The sequence below is a fragment of the Papaver somniferum genome, chromosome 1, assembly GCF_003573695.1.
Source record: "Papaver somniferum cultivar HN1 chromosome 1, ASM357369v1, whole genome shotgun sequence".
NCBI classification, from domain to species: Eukaryota; Viridiplantae; Streptophyta; class Magnoliopsida; order Ranunculales; family Papaveraceae; genus Papaver; species Papaver somniferum.
In genome coordinates this window covers 62,303,317-62,323,457 of record NC_039358.1, presented here as the reverse complement: position 1 = coordinate 62,323,457, position 20,141 = coordinate 62,303,317, and positions in this window count along the sequence as shown.

Sequence of the window (20,141 nt, the reverse complement as noted above, 5' to 3'; positions counted from 1 at the left end):
CTTCATATATACTTTTCATCATCTCATTTCCTGGAGGGAGCATGGATTGTAACAGTGGTAGAAGTTCATTAAAGAACTTGTCGGAAGCTCCGTGCTTGCTCTTCAAGTTAAACAGTTCACACATTGCAGATATCTTTGTAAAATACTTACATCATTCGTATAGGGGTTTCCCAGCATCATTGAGTATCCGTTGCATCTTCTCAGATTCCTTTGAAATTTTTTCTCCTAATAAAGCATTAACCATTTCTATAGTCTCTGCAGCATGTGCTGGTTCATCAGAGTGCAGACCGTCGCTGCCATTACCATCCATAAGTGTCCACCATGATGACTCATCTCCTTCTCAGTGCTTAGTCCATATGGCATAATTTTGAATGAATCCAGAAGTATATAAGTGATACTTAACTTCACTTGCCTTGTGCACGTAGACGTTGAGACATTTCACACATGGATATAGAAATTTAACTTTGCCCTTGTTGTATGGGTTCCGTTTCCCAGTCGCAATATCGTGTTGGTATGTATGCGTAGCAAACTTTATAAATGCATCGACTCCGTCTTGATAATGCAGTTTGGTTCTATCGGTATACATCCAAGATTTATCCATTACTCTAGGATCCACTCTAGGATCCATTATGAATTCTCAGATACCTGGACGGAGAAAAAACTTGTCAACATCTTGTGAAAATGTTATTGTGGTCCGAATAAAACTACGAAATAATAAAACTTGTCACAAAGAGTAATCACAATCACAATGTGAGTTCAATTATCTTATATGAATCATACAAATAATCAGAGGTTATCTACCTACATACAGTTGCATGTGAAGACGATATTTACCCTACTATGACCATTAGACTTAAAATCTCAGTTAATAAAGCAGTAATGAAAAGAATTACTTACACGGTCGATCCGATTAATCCGCAAAGCAAAACTGACAGGGGAATATATGGTTTATCCAGGAGATGAATCAGATGATCAAAGTAAACAACTTGTTTTGTTTTCTAGGGGGAGGTTAGAATATTTAAGAGAAGAAACATGAAATGATTTAAGACGAGAGAGATGAACACGTAGGGTAAATGGAGATTTGGAAATATCTTTACTAATAAATAATTTGGCAAAATATTTAAGTGTATATCGTAAATAATTTGGTAAAATAGGTAGGTAAAGATCCTTCAATTTGCATGCTGCACGTTCTATGTTTAGAATTTTCTCAGTCAAATATTGTTATCCTGCTGCATAATTTTCTGCTTTGACGGCTCTAAATGACCGGAGTTAAATGCGATGCAATTAGTATTCATTCCATACTGAAGATTTTTTTGTTCGTACCCGAATTCAGAAAATAAATCAAAAATAAATAAATAAATCAAAATGATAGGTAAAAAGCGGAGTACTTATTGCTGCAGTTGTTATAACGGTACTAAAGTAAAAAACTATCTTTGTATAAAGTGGAGTACGTGTTGGTGCAGTTGAAAATAAAAATCGTAAGAACTGCTATGTCCCCAATTAGAATTAAGTGAACTAAAACACACTACTATATTTGTCTATTCTATCCAGTTAGAATTAATATCTAAAACCAAAGCTTGATTCATCCAATTAACATAATAGATTTGATCATTGATGTATTTTATTAAAGTTTGTCAATCTGATTCAAAGATAACATGATTAAAGTTTGTGCCAGAGTAACAGCTGCCAGCATAGCCTTGCATTCCAACTCCTCAGCTACAACTCCTATCTTCATTCCTCCATTGAAGTATTGTCCTTGCACCCGAATGCAGCTACCTGCACAATTCCTAACTATTATCCCTATTCAACTTTGTAATGAATCTGACTTAAAAGAAACATCAAAATTTGTAAACATTATCAGGAGGTTTCCATCTTGCGGCTGCACAACCCCATTAATAGAACAAACAAGATTAGTTCCAGGAGGCACAAGTTTATTAATGACATCTATTGACATTGTCTTATTTGGAGTTATGTTCTGAAAAACCTTTGAACATCAAATTGTCCAAACTGATGCTTCAAATGTCCTGCACCAAAGGTAATATTATTTCCTGCAGAAAACCAAGAGAGAATCTAGCTTCTAAATGAACAATGTTGTACCATAATATTACTAACATTGATATTTAAAACCAAACAAATAATTTCCATATCTATCTAGTTTATCTCTTGTTGGGACTATATCTTTTGAGCACTTCCAAACAAATAATTTAACTTCCACAAAGCTTTTCATACCTGTGGAGAAACAGAATTAGTACCTGCAAGAAGTATTAGATGCACTAGACAACACATTATAGACACTCTTAACAGAGAATTTGCCTTTGCTATCTGGAAGCCAAATAAGAGTATGGAGTCCAATTCACCCACCATTGAGTTCTGGTGGTACTCCGTAGCTGGTGGTACTCCGAAAATATGAATACTATGAAGTAAACGATTTCATCAAATGTGAATGCTTCCCCCTTTTCCTCTAAGTAGCGCGCTTTAACGGTTTCGTGCTACAAAAACAACACACAAACTTATTTGGTTACATATAAATTGAAAAAAGTATTGTGCCGAATAAACCATAAAGATACGTACAAGTTGTAGAGGGTACAAGCTCAGGTGGCTTGAGTGCCAGATCCGGTGTTTGATTTAAAAAAAACCCAGCTACCACATCTAGGATGATTTTGTGCTTATCCTTGATTTTTTGAACACTTCTTCCTCTCGGGTTCCCATAATCTTGGCTAAATTTGTTATGTATCTTCGCCAAAGGGTCTCAGTCGAGGAGCGATCTAGAACTCGACTTTCGGCTGCCCATGCTTTGGTGATTGCCAAATATTCCGCGGAGTCAAATGATTCCATTTGTTGTATGTGGAGGTAGGGAATGAGTAGGTTCTCTAATAGGCTACAAGTGGAGTGCACGTGCGTTGCTTGTCGAACGCCGGGTTCAAATACGCCTTCTTCCCTGTTAAACAAATTGCTTAGCATGATAGAACACCGTTGCAAAGTGAAGAAAAACAAAATCGATAGAATACAGTAACAGATTCTCCTCTCCAGCTATATAATAACGCCTGCCTAATCTACAATGTAACTTTTACTCCTTACAGCAACAAAAGAAAATTCCTAAATCCATTAACATCCACTAGTAACAAAAATTAGCTCAACCTAAACCAAATTCCATAATTTTCGTCACAAGAATCACACAAAACATCAATTGTTTCAACCAATTAATACTAAGATATGAAATACCTAAATTGGTTTATGATCATAAAAATATGAAAGACCTGAACAAAACAAAAGAAACCCTGACAATAAAAAACTCTTAAAATTCTTACTAAGATATAGAATCACAACCAAGATCATAAAAAACTCTTAAAATTGACAGAACCCTAGGTTTACATAATACAGTAGAAAACGATTTTAGATTTGGGAAAGGTATATACCTGAAACCCTAGCAATAGTAATTTCAAATTAATAAAATAAAAACATCCCCCATTCATGAAATTAAACAAGTAAGTTTGAATTTAATATGATAAGAGAAGGAAAGAATACCTTACCTAGGGTTTCTCTATTTCGCCTCTTCCAGTCTTTCTCCCGCGCAAGTAAGAGAAGGAAATAAAAAAAAATTCTACTTTGATTAACCACAATTCCATTTTACCTAGGTTTATCACGTCATTATGACATTGTGGGTTAGAATAGGTGCCAATTAGACTAGGGTACGTGTTCGATTAAAGCTTTCTATTGGGAATAGCCGTGACCCTACAAGAATATAGTTTATTCCAAAGAGAGAATAAACAGGGAAACCAAAGGGATTAACAAGGAAATCAAGGGTCAGAGAGCAAAAAAAAAATCAGAGAGAGAATTTGTAGACTGAGATTACTATTTTCTGAATTTTTCTCAATCAAATCAAATCAAATCAATCAAAATGGCTGGTGATGATGATCAAAACAGACCAAAGGGTAAAGCCCCCATGACTGAAGACCAACTATTGAAAGAGTTAGAAGAGAAAGAAAGATGTGAAAGGTTATCAACCACTATGCAGATGATAGGGCAGATGAACAAGGATGATCTGGAGAAGGTAAACAAGAGAGTAAATGACTTGTTATATGATATTGAAGTACCTACACTCTGGGAAGAGATGCATGCTGCAGTGGATGTAATCAAAGCAGAAGAGAAACCAGTTGAAAAAGAGAAACCAGCTAAAAAAACGGTACAGATTTTGCAAAACAAGCGTCGTTTTGATCTTTTCAAAGATGAAGAAGAAGAGGAGAAGTTCTGGGAAGTGCATGCTAAAAAGATGAGGTTGGCTGAAAGGGCAGTAATGAAGAAAGAAAATGACAGTGATGCTTCCGAAGATGAAGAGCCTGCTGCTTTTTTTGGGTATCGAAGTGATACAGAATATGCTCTAAGAGTGATGATGACGAGGAGGAAGAGTGGTTTGATAAGGAGAAAGAGGGGCCTGGCGAGGAAGAAGAGGGGTCTGATGATGAGGAAGAGGCGTCTGATGAGGAGAAAGATGAATCTGATGATTCTGATTCCGAGTGATGGGTATGACAATGAGTAAGCCTTATCGACATTTGAATTCTTCTGTAGAGAGATGGTGGATTTTTTGGTAAGTGCTCGAATGGAAATGGTGACATAATGTTAAGAAATGGCTATTATCAAAGTACAGAGAATTATTCGAATGGAGAGGGGTCTAATGCAAATGGTAAGTCACTGAATCATGTTTTGTTTTTTGGTTCTGGCAATGGAGACTGAAAATGCAGGGGAATGTTATGTTTATTTTGCTTTTTTCTTTTTCTTTTTGATGTTTAGATTTTTTGTGGGTAAGATGGTGAAATACTTGTAAATGGGTATGTTTAAGTTTATGAACATGTAAATGTTGCTCAACACTGAATGAACAGAACTGTTGTAACTTTTTTAAATGCAATATGATGAAGTCGGCTTATTTATATTGTACAATGATTGTGCGTCGATAATGTTGGAGATGCGGGGTGTATTCTAGAAACTAAAACTACAATCAAAGAACTGGATCATGTACACGACTAAGATAGTAAGATGTATCGAAAACAAATGCATATTGACAACAAGTCACTTTAGTGTTTTTCTATCCAGTCAAATTCACTTGATAGAGAGGCATATACAGACCTAGTCTTAATCTACAATCTGGCAAAGGGACAAATTACGAGCATCCATATGTGTTTGATCTTTAGATATAAAGATCAAGTCACAGTGACTAACAATAATTGGCTTGCGTTGGTTGCGTCGTATTCGACTTGCACATAATTGACATGAGAACTACTTGGTGGAGCCTTATGCACACCTAATTTAATTATACAATATGACAGTGAATACAAATCACAGTGACTCCTGATATGCTGCTTCTCAAAACAGAATACAAGCTTTATTCACCAATGATGGCATCATACAACCAAATACTATGTCTTAGTTTAAGATCATCTGTCAACTGACATATAAAACTACTTGGTGGAGGCATAAATCATGAAATTGAGATGTTCATAATCACAATACATTCTCAAAACAGGATACAATTCACAACAACATAATAAACATAAAATCTGAAAGATAGAGATGTTCATAATCACCAAAACATTCTCAAAACAGGATACAATTCACAGCAAACATAATACACCTAAAATCTGAAAGATAGAGATGTTCATAATCACCATCAGAAATTGTACCATTCAAAATCAGTAGTGTGTAACCTCCAATTTGAAAAATCATTAAACCCCCAAATGAATGAATGAGAAATACCTTAGATGAAGATGACCAAGATTTGCATTTCCAAAATTATGAATCACTAACAATACTTCTATGAGAGATCGATTAAACTTAAATCTAGGCCTGAATCGATCTTTCACAGAAGAATCAATTGATGCATTATTGTTGATGAAGTTTTCTGCAGATGAATCTCCAAGAAACCCCAAATAAATATTACATGAAGATAATAATCGTGGAATTAATTCAATGAATTCACCCAGTCTTCGATTAGAAAGCAGAGGACGAACTTGGTGATGGTGGTGGTGGTTCGTTCAATTCACCCAACTTTGAATTTAGGGTTACAGGTTAGATAAGAGTGAATATTCAATCAACCAAATCCAAACTCTGTAATCTAAGTCGATATTGAGTAAAGACTGATGGATATTTTAGGGTGTGAAATTGATGAAGATGAAACTGGATTTCGATTTCGACGAAAAAGAAAGGATTCGAGAGAGATTTCTGTTGCTGATCGTTTGGGAGAAAGAATAGACTATGTCTCAGGCGCTGTTGACATAGTGTTGGTAGTTGCCCATGCTAGCTACAGTTCAAGATATGTCCCCGGTTAACTAATTAAAATTAAATAAATAAATACACACAATTTGTGCACGGACCTTATGTTTGACCATTTTTTTATTTTAATTGTTGGTAAAGCAGTTAAAGACATGGATATGGCTTACGGGTTGTCTGCAATCCGGGCATGTTCAGGATTTCTTACTTGATATTGCAATTATGGGGAACATGCATTTCATTGTAAGGTAGACCCTGGTTTTAAACATAGACATGATCATGTGAGGGACATTTTATATGATATACTATGGAGAGTCGGTATTTCTGCAAAGAAAGAAGCGGCTGTCAATTTTTTGACTGATCCACTCGAAGGGAAATCGACGCTCAGACTAGCAGATGTTTTAATTTTTGGGTGGCTTAACGGAAAACATGCATGTGTTACTCTTACTGGAGTTTCTCCATTAGTAGGAATTGGACATGGTACGTTTATAGTCGGGCAAGCGGCGTTGAGGGATGCCTCAGGTAAGATAGCGAAACATGAGAAAGAGTGTCTTGATAATGGGCATACTTTTATTCCTTTTGCTTTTGATACTTTTGGTTTTTTAGCTCCGGAGGCGGTTGGACTCCTCAGAAGAGTCCAGAAAGTCATGCACAGTAACGTCATGACTCCTGGTTCGAGGGAGTTTGTTTTTCATAGGTTAGGTTGCAATTCAAAAAGGGCTCGCGGCGCAGCTTGTTGCGTGTTTGCCTATTTCGTCTAGGGATGGCCATTTGACCCACCCAAACTCATCCCCGTGGGTACCCCCCCGTTCGGGTAGGGTTTTACCCGCACAAATGGAGATGGGATCGGGTATGGGTAATACCTGAAAACTAAGCTACGAGGATGGGGTGGGGATGGGATTCAAGGTCCCCGCCCCATACCCGCCCCGTATCTTTCACAAGTTAGGGGTTTAGATTTTTATGCAACAATGTGTATAATTTTTATACTTCCACCACTTAGTCTAGATTTCTTTCATTTATCATATTCTCGATCGTTCTTGTGCATTCATCACTTTCGTTCTTTTTTTTTTGTGATCAAAGACATTTTCTAAAAGTTAAAATAGAGAAAATGAAGCAGATAATGAAATGGTTAATGTGGACGAACATAGAACGGGACAGGAAAAAACAGAAAAACTAATAAGTCATTAACAGATTCTTTTGTTCACTTTAAGATAAATTACTGAATTTAAGATTCCAGAATGCGTCGTTCTTACGTTATTATTTTTGTTTGAATCATATTTATGTTTTGATTATAATCAAATTTATGTATTAACTCAGTGTTACGGGTAACCCATGGGAAACCCGCCCCATATGGGTATTCCCCATACCTGCCCCGCCCCAATTCATATGGGTAACGGGGCGGGGATGGGTATTTTTTTTACGAACGGGACAGTGACTGGGATTGACACTACCCGCCCCATACCCGCCCCATGACCATCCCTAATTTCGTCGATGTAAAATATTATTATTTTATTTTATTATTAATTAGATCTTATTGTTGGTCACTTGGTCAGGTACTTCTATGGCTTGATACATGAGCCAAACATGCGAACCCTGATGAACCATAATGCTACAGTTATGGCCTTCAAATTAGGCTACCGCCTCGTTTTACTCTTAAAGATAACGCTGTGTGCAATTAAGAGATGGGACGGGTCAGGAGAGGATAATAATGATGTATTTTGACAAATCAAGATATGGCAATACACCAGCGTCACATAATGCCTGTAAACCCTGGTAAACCGTGCATGATCAATAAGTGTTGGTCTATGAATTTTACAAAAAATCAATTATGATAGTAGTAATAATGTAGTAGGAAAAATTGCGTCTGAAATTCAATAAGGAAAGACTATTTTGTTAAATAAGGAAGGTAAACTTTTAATTTTAACAAGTGTACTATCTCATTGACATGAATGCTTAACGTGTCAGGATATTTAGAGATTTCTTTAGGGTTTCAGCAAGAATATAGGCGTCTAATTAGAACTGACGATCAATAGTCTATCCTAGAATCCTAATGCAATATTTTTCTGTTGGGTCTCGCAAAATCCGCAAAATCGCACTTTCCATATATCACCTTGATTTTCGTTTGTTATATTCATGGTAAACATAACCCACCCACTATATTTAGATTTGCATACTAGATATTTATAGGAAAAAATAATATATTTAGCTAGATTTGGATCCTAGATACCTCGTTCATAAGTAAAAGAACGAAGGAATTGAGAGGATGAGTTCTAATGAGAAATGTGTTGTTCCTGCCAATGTCTTGTTAATAATGATCCTCCTCCTCCGAAGGGCTTTTCTTCATGGGATGACTTGTTGGAAAGCATTGGTGATATACTAGAGAATTTTTGATGAAGAATGAGAATTAGTTCATATTAAGAAAATGATCCATGTTGAAGATGATCCTCCTCCTAAGGGTTTTGCTTCTTGGGATGCATTTGAGAAAAGCTATGGTGAACATTTGGATAATGATTATAATAAATAAGAACATGGGAAGCCACCAAGACCAGCAAATTTATGGCTGAGCACTCGGCATAGACTAAATTCAAGTTTTTTACATTATTTTTAGTATGCTAATTTTGTTAATTGTGTAAGCAAAATTATGTAGCAGTCAAAGGCATATTGTTCAATTGAGCTCTCAATTCTGATTTTTTTTTTTGGTTAAGTTTGTCAGATTTGGCATTGCAATTTATGAAAAATTTGGCTATGTTTTTCAACTCTAATACAAGACTCGGTATATAGTCCCTATCATATTCATGATCCTATCACTTTAACAGCAAAGCCACAACAAAATCATGGTTAACCCTAACTCTTCAGATCCAAATCTCTAAGCCAAGCCCCCATAAACACATTACTAGTTCATTCTGTTTCATCAAGAGATTGATACTCCAACAGATGAACAATGGACATGAATTAAAAAACATATGCACTTGGAATCTAAACAAAATATTGCATCCTTAAATATTAAACATTCACAAAAATTAAACTTACAAGCAGCTTTACAAACAGACTAATTAAACATCTAAAAGAAAAAAAAACATAAGATACACTAATAACACACACACAAAAAAAAAAGACATAACTAAACAAAAGATGATGGATCGAGATGTGATTCAATACCATTCTTGCATAGCAGAACCATGAAAACATAGGACTAGATCATTTAGAATCCCTTCTTCTTCACTGCTGTTGTCGACAATCGTAACCACATCTTTGTATGGCAAATCATCATCAACATCATCGTCTTCATCCTCAAGCGCTGGCCCAAACCAAAAGAAGTGTTCTGGATCATCTAAATCATCATCATCATCATCCTCAGAATCATACTCATCATCATCATCATCCTCAGAATCATACTCATCATCATCCTCAGAATCATACTCCTCTTCTTCACCGTCAACAACATCATAATCATCATCCTCTTCATCTCCAAAACAAGGAACAACCTTGCAACCAAAATAACCAACAATCTCGTTGTCTTCATCATCAATAAGAAGAAATCGGAAGGAAGTTACTACTATAGAAGTCATATTTTCTGGTTTGATACTAAATCTTTCAGTTTTTGATACTGAAACCCTAGGTTCAATTTAGAGAGAGACTTGGAAAAGAAAAAGCCGAGTAGTAGTACTCTCCTAGTCTCCCTTGCTCGTGTTTTATACCGTGACACACGTTTTCACTTTACGATTCAACCTCTAGCTTAGCCACGTACAAGCATGATAACTTGGCTAGTGAACAAGTACAGCTTTGGAAAATAAATAAATACAGTATAATATAAAATAAAAATATTGGGTGGAAAATTAGCATCAAGGAATTTAACTTGGAAGAAATATAAATTGGTTTACAAGCTCGTCTAAGAGTGACATCGGTAAAAATGGAAAATTAACATTAAGGAATTTGTCTCGGTGGAAATACTCCCCGGAAACTTAGATTTGGACGAAAAATTCTTGCTAAGGTCGTGACATCAAAATAAATAAAAATTAGTTTAGAAGCTCGTCCAAGAGTGACATCGGTAAAAATTGAAAATTACCATAGATCGTGACATCGAAATATAAATTGGTTTACAAGCTCGTCCATGAGTGAAATCGGTAAAAATAGAAAATTAAATCAATTTATCTCGGTGATCTCCGGAAACTTAGATTTGGATGAAATATAATTGCTAAGATATCTTGACATCGAAATAAAAATCCGGGGTTTATAAGCTTGTCCAAGAGTAACATCGGTAAAAATTGAAAATTACCATCAATCAATTTATCTTGGTGGAGATATTCCCCGGTAAACTTAGATTTGGGAGATAAATTGTACTTGCTAAGATTGTGACATCGAAATATAAATTGGTTTATAAGCTCGTCCATGACATCAGTAAAAATAGAAAATTAATTCAATTTATCTCGGTGATCTCCGGAAACTTAGATTTTGGATGGAACTTAGATTTTACAAGCTCGTTCAAGAGTGACATCGGAAAAAATGGAAAATTACCATCAATCAATTTATCTTGGTGGAAATACTCTCGGAAACTTAATTTTGGATGAACTATACTCTTTATGATCGTAAAATCGAAATAAAAAATGGTTTAGCTGAATAAGCCATGTCCAAGAGTGACATTGGTAAAAAAACTTGGATATCGAGTCTTGTCGACGAAGCCAATCATAGTCGTTCGTGAATTCATAATGTCGACCAATCAAATAAACCAGTTACACCTGACAACCTAAGATCCCCAAACATCCTTGCCAATATTATCGGCTGATCGGTCCGATACGACCAATAATGCGATATTATCGGATATTCATATTTATGTATCACTGATATTCCATGTTTCGTCCAGAGTAAAGGCATAAACATGATAAAATCCTATATTATCGGCCAGTATTTTAAAAAATAAATACCGATCGATTCTTTTAATACAAATTTAATTGTAAGAGCTAGCTAGAATTGCTTTTAAGAATATGAATTGGGATTTTAATCAAAAAAAATTGCACAAAAAAGCATTTATGATCTTCCAAGGCACTAGCTAGTACTATATTACTCCGTAATAATTTATTAGTTTGCTTTTAAGAATATGTGAATTGGGAGTAAAATAGTGCAATGTAGTTGACTAAAGTAGTAAAGAAAAGATACTACTATATATCCAAGGCACTAGTAACAAAGGAATTAGCTAGTACAATAATAAGTACTCCAATTTAGATGTTAAGCGGTAACAACAACAACAACAACAAAAATAGAAAATATCTTGAAGGGAAATCAAATTTCAAAAACGTTAGTGAGGCACAGTGGTTCACTTTAGTTATTTTAAGTTTGAGGCTGGAGGTTCGAAACTCTTTAGACCTTTTTTATTTTTCTTTAAAATTTAGGCATTATGTGGCACAATGCTGATTTGATTTTGCTTGACCTATTTTGTTTTTGGTCAGGACTTAGGGACTAGGGTATTGAGATATGGCATGATGCCTGAACCAAACCATGCTGCAGTTCAAGATATGGCCTATCTGTTAACTAATTATCAAATCAAATAATTATGCCAAATATACACAAGTGTGCTGATTTTATTTGGTATTTGACCTTATGTTTGACCATTTTTTGTACACCTAACTATGTTTGACCATTTTTTGTACACCTAAAAAGTCTCATCAATGTTAAGCCATTTCAGGTGTGAACATTGCCATTATAGATGCAGTACGCAAGCGACACATCATGTCTCTCAACAGGTGCTGGCGCTGCAGTATCTACCAAAAGATTAAATATGATAATTAGTGCTTGGTTGAACTGTCTATCAACCCCTTAATGGCAGATTTATTAGATATTGACCATCGGAAGAGTCTGCAATTAGGCTAATGGGGGTGTACCAAATTAGTGCGGGGCGTACCAGCCCCAAGGCAAAACCAGTTTTCTCTTATGATTTTTGAACCCACCACCCGCTAATTTGGTACACTCCCATTAGCAATGTTGGTGTGCAGGAGTTATTATGATGGGTTTAGGACTTGTTGCGCATGCTTTTGAATAGGCGTGAATTGCTAAGGGACTAGACGTTCCACCAAATGCCTTAAATGACTATTAATGTCATATTCTCTACAAAAGGAAATTAAACAGAGAATTTCCAAAACACACAAAATCATCCCAAATTAGGCAAGGAAATTAAGAAAAGAAAACATAGATTAGAGATAATGGGTGATCTAGGAGGAAACAATGCTAACGGAGATAATCAGCCTTCTGCACCTTTTAAGTTCGCTAAGAAAGTTGCCAAGACTCTCTCTACTAGAGAGTTGGAGAATTTGATGGATTTTGTGCAGCAAGAGATTGACGAGAGAAATCGTCTGATTGAGTTCGAAAGAGTTCGTCAGGAAAATGCTCCACTGTATGAACAATGGAAGAGGAAGAGAATTGCAAGAGATGTGAGGAAATCCAGAGAAAAAAAGGAGAGATATGAGGGGAGAATGAGCAGATTTTTTTGGAGAAAGACCCGCAATGAAACCTCAAGTGATTCTGAAGAGAAAGAGAATTATTTTGAGAGAAGTGATGATCATGAGAGAAATTCTGAGACAGAGAAACAAAGGAGGAAGAGAGAAAAGAAGATTGAGGATGCATGGTATGAAAGGTTCTTAGCAGAAAAAGCAATCCCTAGGCTTTTTGCAAGAACCATGAATGAGAAATTGAATGTTGATTCTGATGGAGAAACAATTGATGGTGTTGATGAGAATGGTGAACCAATTGAGGTTGGATATTTGGAGGAAGAGAATGAAGATGATGAAGGAAGTGAAGATGCAGGTAATGAAGGTTATGGAAGATGAATAGTTAATCTATATGAAGTTTGAGGGGAAATTACAGACTAGGTTTTTGGGTCATGTTTTGATGTGAATCTTGTGAATGGGTTTGATTGTAATGGAACTACTTAGAATAGGGTCTTTTGTAAATATGGGGGTTGACTAGTATTTGTAAATCTGGTTAATGGAATTGCAATTACGGTTTCTTTTTGTGTTGATTGAATATAGTGGGTTACATTTGGTATGTTGGAGATGTCTTTGTGATTTCTAATGGAAGGAACAATGGTATGTTAAACTGTGGTATGTTTAAATGTATTATTGATCAATGAATTTACTAAGGAAAATTTGTTGTTTGGTCCCTAAGCCCATATATTAGTTTATAGTAGGGTCCAACCGGGTTTTAGCCTTATCACTAGGTCCATAATATTTTGAAAAAGAGCAAAATGACGAGCTTACCCTAGTAGTTACACGTGTGAAGAATGCAACCACATCTATTCCCGTACAAAACCGCTGATGTGAAACGGTCAGAAAAATCATTCGTTTGTCTTTCCCGTACCACCAAACTTCTTACGGTTTTCAAAAGAGAAAAACTTTCTCTTCACAGAGAGAATTCAGGAGGAGAATCAAAAACCAAATTCATTTAGAGATTTTTGAGAAACACAGATCTCAAAAATCATTCAGAGATTTTTGGCTAGTTTGAAAAAACCCTAAACCTAAATTTCTCTTCTCTTCCGATAATGGTTAAAACAAGAAAAATCACAAGAACAATCAGAAGAAGAAGAAACAATAATGGATGATAGCACTGCTCCTAGAACATCAAAAGACGATTCAAGAATTTCAAGACGAAAATCAAGAGAGAAAAAAAGAAGTCGGAGTGGTTAAAAAGGTTGATGAAACACCGAAAATCGAAGAAAAAAACTTCAAAAAGTTCCGGACGCGATGAATAACAGATGTATTAAAAAGAAAACGAAGAAAAGAGAAAAGAAAAGAAAACCCAAGTAACAACGCACCAATTCAGAAAAAAAAGGTACTATTTCTAACACTTTCAGTATTTTTTGTTTCGGGGACATAGATCCACCAGTACATATTAGAAGTAGTACTGATTAAAAATTTATGAAAAACCTATCAGAGTTTACATGCAACTTCTACTTTGTGTTTCTAGCATTAAAATTGGCAGTACATAACTATAAAAAATGTAGAATAAGAATCAAAAAGTGATATGCAATTTGTTTCATTTATTTCTCTACATAGAGCAGCAGTACATATATCAAATACTGAGGTTTTTTCTTAATTAGGTTGTTTTTGGCAGTACATAAGTCCAGTAGTGAATGGGTAACATTGTTTATGTGTCTATTTACCACTGTTGTGTTCTGGCAACATAATTGGCAGTACATAACTAAAAAACTGAGACTTGTAGTGTTATGTACTCTAAATTCATCTGTTTCTTTGTTTATGTGATAATGATCTTTGGATATGAAGTAATAAGGCCAATAGTGATTGATTGTGTTCTGAGATGATGAATGTGTAGTCCATAAATGTTGTACTGAAATAAACCAATTAAATTTTGCAGGTAAGGTTGTGCCAAAATCTGTTAGGAAGTTGTATAGGTCTGGTTCACAGCATTAATAGCCTGGTTGCCAGAATGAAGGGAGTAGTAAATATACTTTGAGTGAAGCCACATTGGAAAAGATAGCCGAATCTTCTTATGGACAGATGTTTTTGATGTTCTGGCACACTAAGTACTCAGAAAGTCATTGGGAAAAGTTGGAAGCAGTGTGAAAAAGTACTTGAAGTGTTAAAAAGGGGTCGAGTCAAGAATGAGCTCACATTTGAGTTTGTTAGAAGAGGTGAAACACACATTATCACGTCGACACCAGAAAAAATGGGTGTAATGTGTAATGTTTGGAATGCCAAGAATGGCAGGAAGAAGAACTGATGACACCTTTTTGATGGTAGGTGGTGGATGGAGGCAGAAACCATTCTACATTAGACACTTTGGTGATAGCAACACGGTTACAAGACCAATGCTACAAGATGCTATCTTGAAACTGCTCAAGCGTACTGGTATCAAGAATTGTAAATCTGAAGGTGGCGAAGACAGTGATGATGACAATGATGAACAAGTAACCGATAGTGAAGATGATGAAGATATGAAGTACAGGATACCAAGAGTAGAAACTGAACAAACAATTGAAGATATGGTTAAGCTATTATGCCTGTTTATGTGTATTACTTTGTTTTTACAACAAAATATGCTCATAAACTCAAAGAAAAGTACTTTGGTTAGTTGATGATCTTGAAGTCAAAGAATGTATCTTGGATGACCTGATACATAGTTTCTTAGAGAAGAAAATCAATCAGAAACTACAACACTCCCGAGGACATCACTGGTTGTGTCGTCTATTTGTTGGTATCGATCATCTAGTACAAGCTTTTTTTTTCCAAGTACATATTTACTCTACTGTCATTTAAGTTTCTGTATTTGATTCTATTGATGTTATTTTTGTCATAGTTGTTGTATGCGGAGCATACTCACTTGGTGAAACCAGTGATGTTACCAGATGATCGATACCTTCCAAGAGCGGCAAGGTGGAACATCAAAGAAATATCTGTTGAGTTTATAAAGGATATGGAGGCTTCGCAATACACAGTAAGTCCCTAAGAAAAACAATACATATTACTAGGATAAGTTTTATTTCATTATGCTTCTTGTAGTTTTGGTTTAGGAAACAATCATGCACCAGTACATATCTAAAAAACTGATTAAAGTTGATGAATTTAAGTATAATTTTTTGTGTTTTCATAAATAATTATACTTAAATGATTTGTTTTAGGTAGGACACTATCAGAAAAGCAGTTTTCTGATTGACCAAAATGATTGTGTGTGTGTCATATGCACTATTTATTTGAGTACATATATGTTATACTGATACAAAAACTGGTTATATGTGTGCGTTATATGTACTTTTCCAGTTCTCTAAAGAATTTAAGGATGAATATACTATGTATGAAAAAGAAATGTTGAATGAAATTGCTCAAAGGCTTCCAGTTGAAGAAGTGACATTGACAGTAGATTGGCAAGAAAAATTCGAGGATTTGGAAGTAAAGAATGAAGATTTGAGGCTGACAATTGCAGAGAAAAGAGTGTGAATGTATGTGATTACAGAGAAGGAAAGAGGACAGCCTCCCATTGATGTGAGTATCCTAGAAGAGCTTTTGAATGATATATATCACAGAGCTTACCCACCTCCACAACCAAACTCGGGAGAAGAAGAATCTAGCAGTAGCTCTGAAGAAGGGCATGATGATTTGGATGACACCGTTCCATCAGCAACTACTCCTTTGGTAACAGAGGATGAACAGGAAATTCCAGATGATACCCAAGAAAAGTCGAATGAACAGGGAAATGCTACTCCAACAATGCCTGTTATGGGGGGCTCTGAAGAAAATCTCACACAGTTCGATATTGAAGTTTCACAGTTTAAAATTTGGGCTAGATCTGATTTGGAGCGAAAGGTGAAAGAGCTGCAAGAGGAAAAGAGCATGCCAGAACCATCACAAGTAAGTTATATTCTTTCTAGTATTAGTTTAGTTTGTAAAAAACTAAAACTTGTCAGTACATATCTACTATACTGAAAAAACGTACAAGTACGTATCTGCAATACTGATTAAAAACATATCACCTTATGTTGAATAACAGACTGAAAAGGCTGAACTCCAACAAACAGCAGCGACACAAGTTCTGGGTAATATTGAAGTGGAAATTGGTTCTCTTAGAGATAGACAGGTGAGCGAATTGAACGTTACACTAGTTAGTTCAATTTTATACTTTGTCATCCTATAAAATAATACGGTTTGGCATTGCATTTATGTAGGGTGCATCGCTTGAAGAAATGTTGCCGAATATGCAGTTTATGCCTTTGGTTTGTGAGCTGCCGAGTCTCAAAGAACTGCATACCGTGCCGATGGAGAAACTGATTGACCTGGCCATCCATGGGAAGGTTATTTATACCGATGAGTACTCAAAATATCTACAAGCTGAAATTATGGGAGATCCTTAACCATCCTTAGGAATTCTTAGTCTGGAGTACCCATCGACTGGTAGTTTACCAAGCTTGGAAAAAATGGAATCTTCTCAAATCTTCGACAAATTTTATGCTAAAGATCTGGATCCTCCATCACAAGTTTCAAGACCAACTTTTGACTTGGGTTTAGGACCAAGTGATCAAAATGGAGAAGAGGTGCAGCAGCCTGCAATTGATCTAGGTGCACCTGATCCACCTCAAATCCATCTTGCAGCTGCGCCTGCGCATAATGAAGCTCCAGCTGCTAGAGGAGCATCAGATCAAGCTCAAACGGATCCCTCAGATGAGCAAGCTCAAATCGATACTGCACCTACACTTAATGAAGCCTCTGCAATTGTTTTAGCTGCAGCTGAAAAAGCTCGTTTGAAAGATGATCTTCAGCAACCTGAACAAGAAGTATGAACATGTTCTAAACCTAGTACATATATCCTTCTGATACATATAACCAGCAGTAGTATATCAATTTTTGGTCAAATAGCTCGTAGTCTGATTTGTTTCAAATGCAGGGAATAAGGAAACCTTGGGATCCCATTCCATTCAATGAAGTAGAAAGGAAGAAGAAAATGAAGAATGACAGAAAGCAACAGCCCTAAAAAATTAGAGAGTCTTGTAAGTACCTAAATCTACTTCGTTTAATGAATTTATGTTTTGTTTTTAATGATGCTTTTAGCTTATGTACTAATGCTGCCGATTCTCAAACAGAAGTATCCAGTTTTAGATGCTGAAAAGGCAGAGGAAGCTCGACTGAAGAAGAATATGAGCGCCGAAAAAGCTAAAGCATATGCTGAGACTCTCCAACTTCTTTCTGAGCTACAGAAGGTAATTATAATTACCAAAAAAGTGAAAAGTAACAAATTTATCAATACTTAATGGACCACTTATGTTACATATGTTCAATAACATGGGAAAAACCAACAGTACATATGTTATGTACTCAGTGAAACTAAAAGTACATAACTTCTGTACTGAAAAGAATCCAAGAATACATATGTTCTATTCTGTTCATTTTTTTTTTGCTTTTTTAGTCTCTCATTTTTTTTTACGTTTATGGTATGAAGGATAACGAGCCTGGAGTTAGTCAAACATCAGAGGAAGATGACGTAACACTTGCCAAGAGACTCGAAGATAGGCTGGCTACAAAGAGTAATGAAGTCAAACCAATAGCGAAGTCGACCACGTCAGTCATGGACAAGGAGAAGAAAAAGCCGACTATCTCAGCCAAGGAGAAGAAACTTACTCCAAAAATCACATACACCCCTCAGAAGCCAGTAACTCGGAGCCACCCGCAGAAAAGAGTTGATCCTGAGTTTGCTAGTGGCAAAGGACTGTCGGGACATAAAAGGCGAAAAACAAAGTACAGAACTGAAAACCCAGTTGGAAAAGATTGCCCAACAGAGAAAGTTCAGAAAAAGGATAGCGAGAATGTGAGAAAGAGAAAAGCTAAAGGTGATCCAAATCTGCAAGAACTTACTAAAAAGTGAAGAATGCACGCAAGTTGTTGAGCCTAAGGAAATCTCCGTTCTATAAGGATTTGAGTTCACAACAAAGAGCGCTTCTCTCTCTTTTTTTTGACAAAGCTACCTCAATGTGAGTCTCTCTTGGATATGTCCCTTTCATTTAACAAAACTTTATGTACTCTTCGTTTAGAATCAAACTTATAATTGATTTGGATTATTTGAATTTGCAGCAACAGTGCTTGGAAAGCTCCTGCTGTGATTGGTCATCACATATTATCTGCAGAGACCTTTGAAGATCTGCTACATAACAGGGCTTTAGAGGGAGATCTTATAAATTACTGGCAATACCAACTGAAAAAAGCATATCATAATGAGCAACCAGTGAATGGACAGAGAAAGTACATTCCAGTACTCCACATTGATCCAACAGGCTGGGTATGTTTTCCAATTTATCTTGATAAACAACATGCATCATGTCTTTGTAAAGGGCATAGCATATCTGCGAAACTAAAACGAAACAATTTTTTTTGATGTTGTAACAAATATTATGCTTTCATATATGTGTTTTACACTATAATTTTCAGTACATATTTACTACACTGATAAATTTAATTCTTTTTCAGTTTTATTTAAGTGACCCAGTACATCAAGTAGCAGCAAACACTGCTGTATTCTTACCCATCAGGGATATGGAGGAAGGAACCAGGAAGATTATTATTCCAATGTCACACCAAAACGTGCATTGGACGCTTCTTGTGTATGAATGCGAGAAAGGCGAATTCTTCCACTACAACACTTGGGAAGCTGTATCCAAAAATGAGTGTCTCGATAATGCTAATCTTATGGCAGAATACTGCTTGTTAGCAATTAATGAACGCTTGTCGAGCCTGCGCCTTCCACTTGTAAGCAGAGTAAAGATGATTAGTTACCCAACACCTCAACAGGGAGAGACTATCCATATTGTGCAATATATATCATGCACATCATGAAGAAAGTTGCAAAGGAGGAAGTAATTGATGGAGTGCGAATGAGCTTGGGAGACCCAGAAGAACTAAAGGACAAAATACATAAGAAGAGGATCTCTTTAGCATGCAAAAATACTCTCAGCAACATCTCCTCCTGAGGAGAGCTGGAATATTCATGCTCCAAAAGGTTTTTAAGACAGTGCTTATATGAATTAGGAATGCATAGTAGAAGTTATCATAGAGAACATATTCAGAGTTTGCTAGTTTGTTTTAGACAATATCAAAGTTTAGTAATTATTCTTATTTATTTTGATAACAATTGTTCTCGAAACTATGGTGTTTGTGTTTAATCTATGTACAGTTGTTTGCTTTATAAAAATGTTGACATGTTGGATGTGTAAAAGTCCATAGTATGAAGTGTTTTGGTGTGTGTATTATGTAAAATAGACCAGCTATTAGAGTCAATTGAAGAATATGACTCTCTAAATTTGTTAATCATGATGGGAGAGAACATGAATCTCAGAGCTGGTCTCTTTGTTTGGTGTGTCTTAATTGAACAGAAAGTACATATAGTTGTGCTCA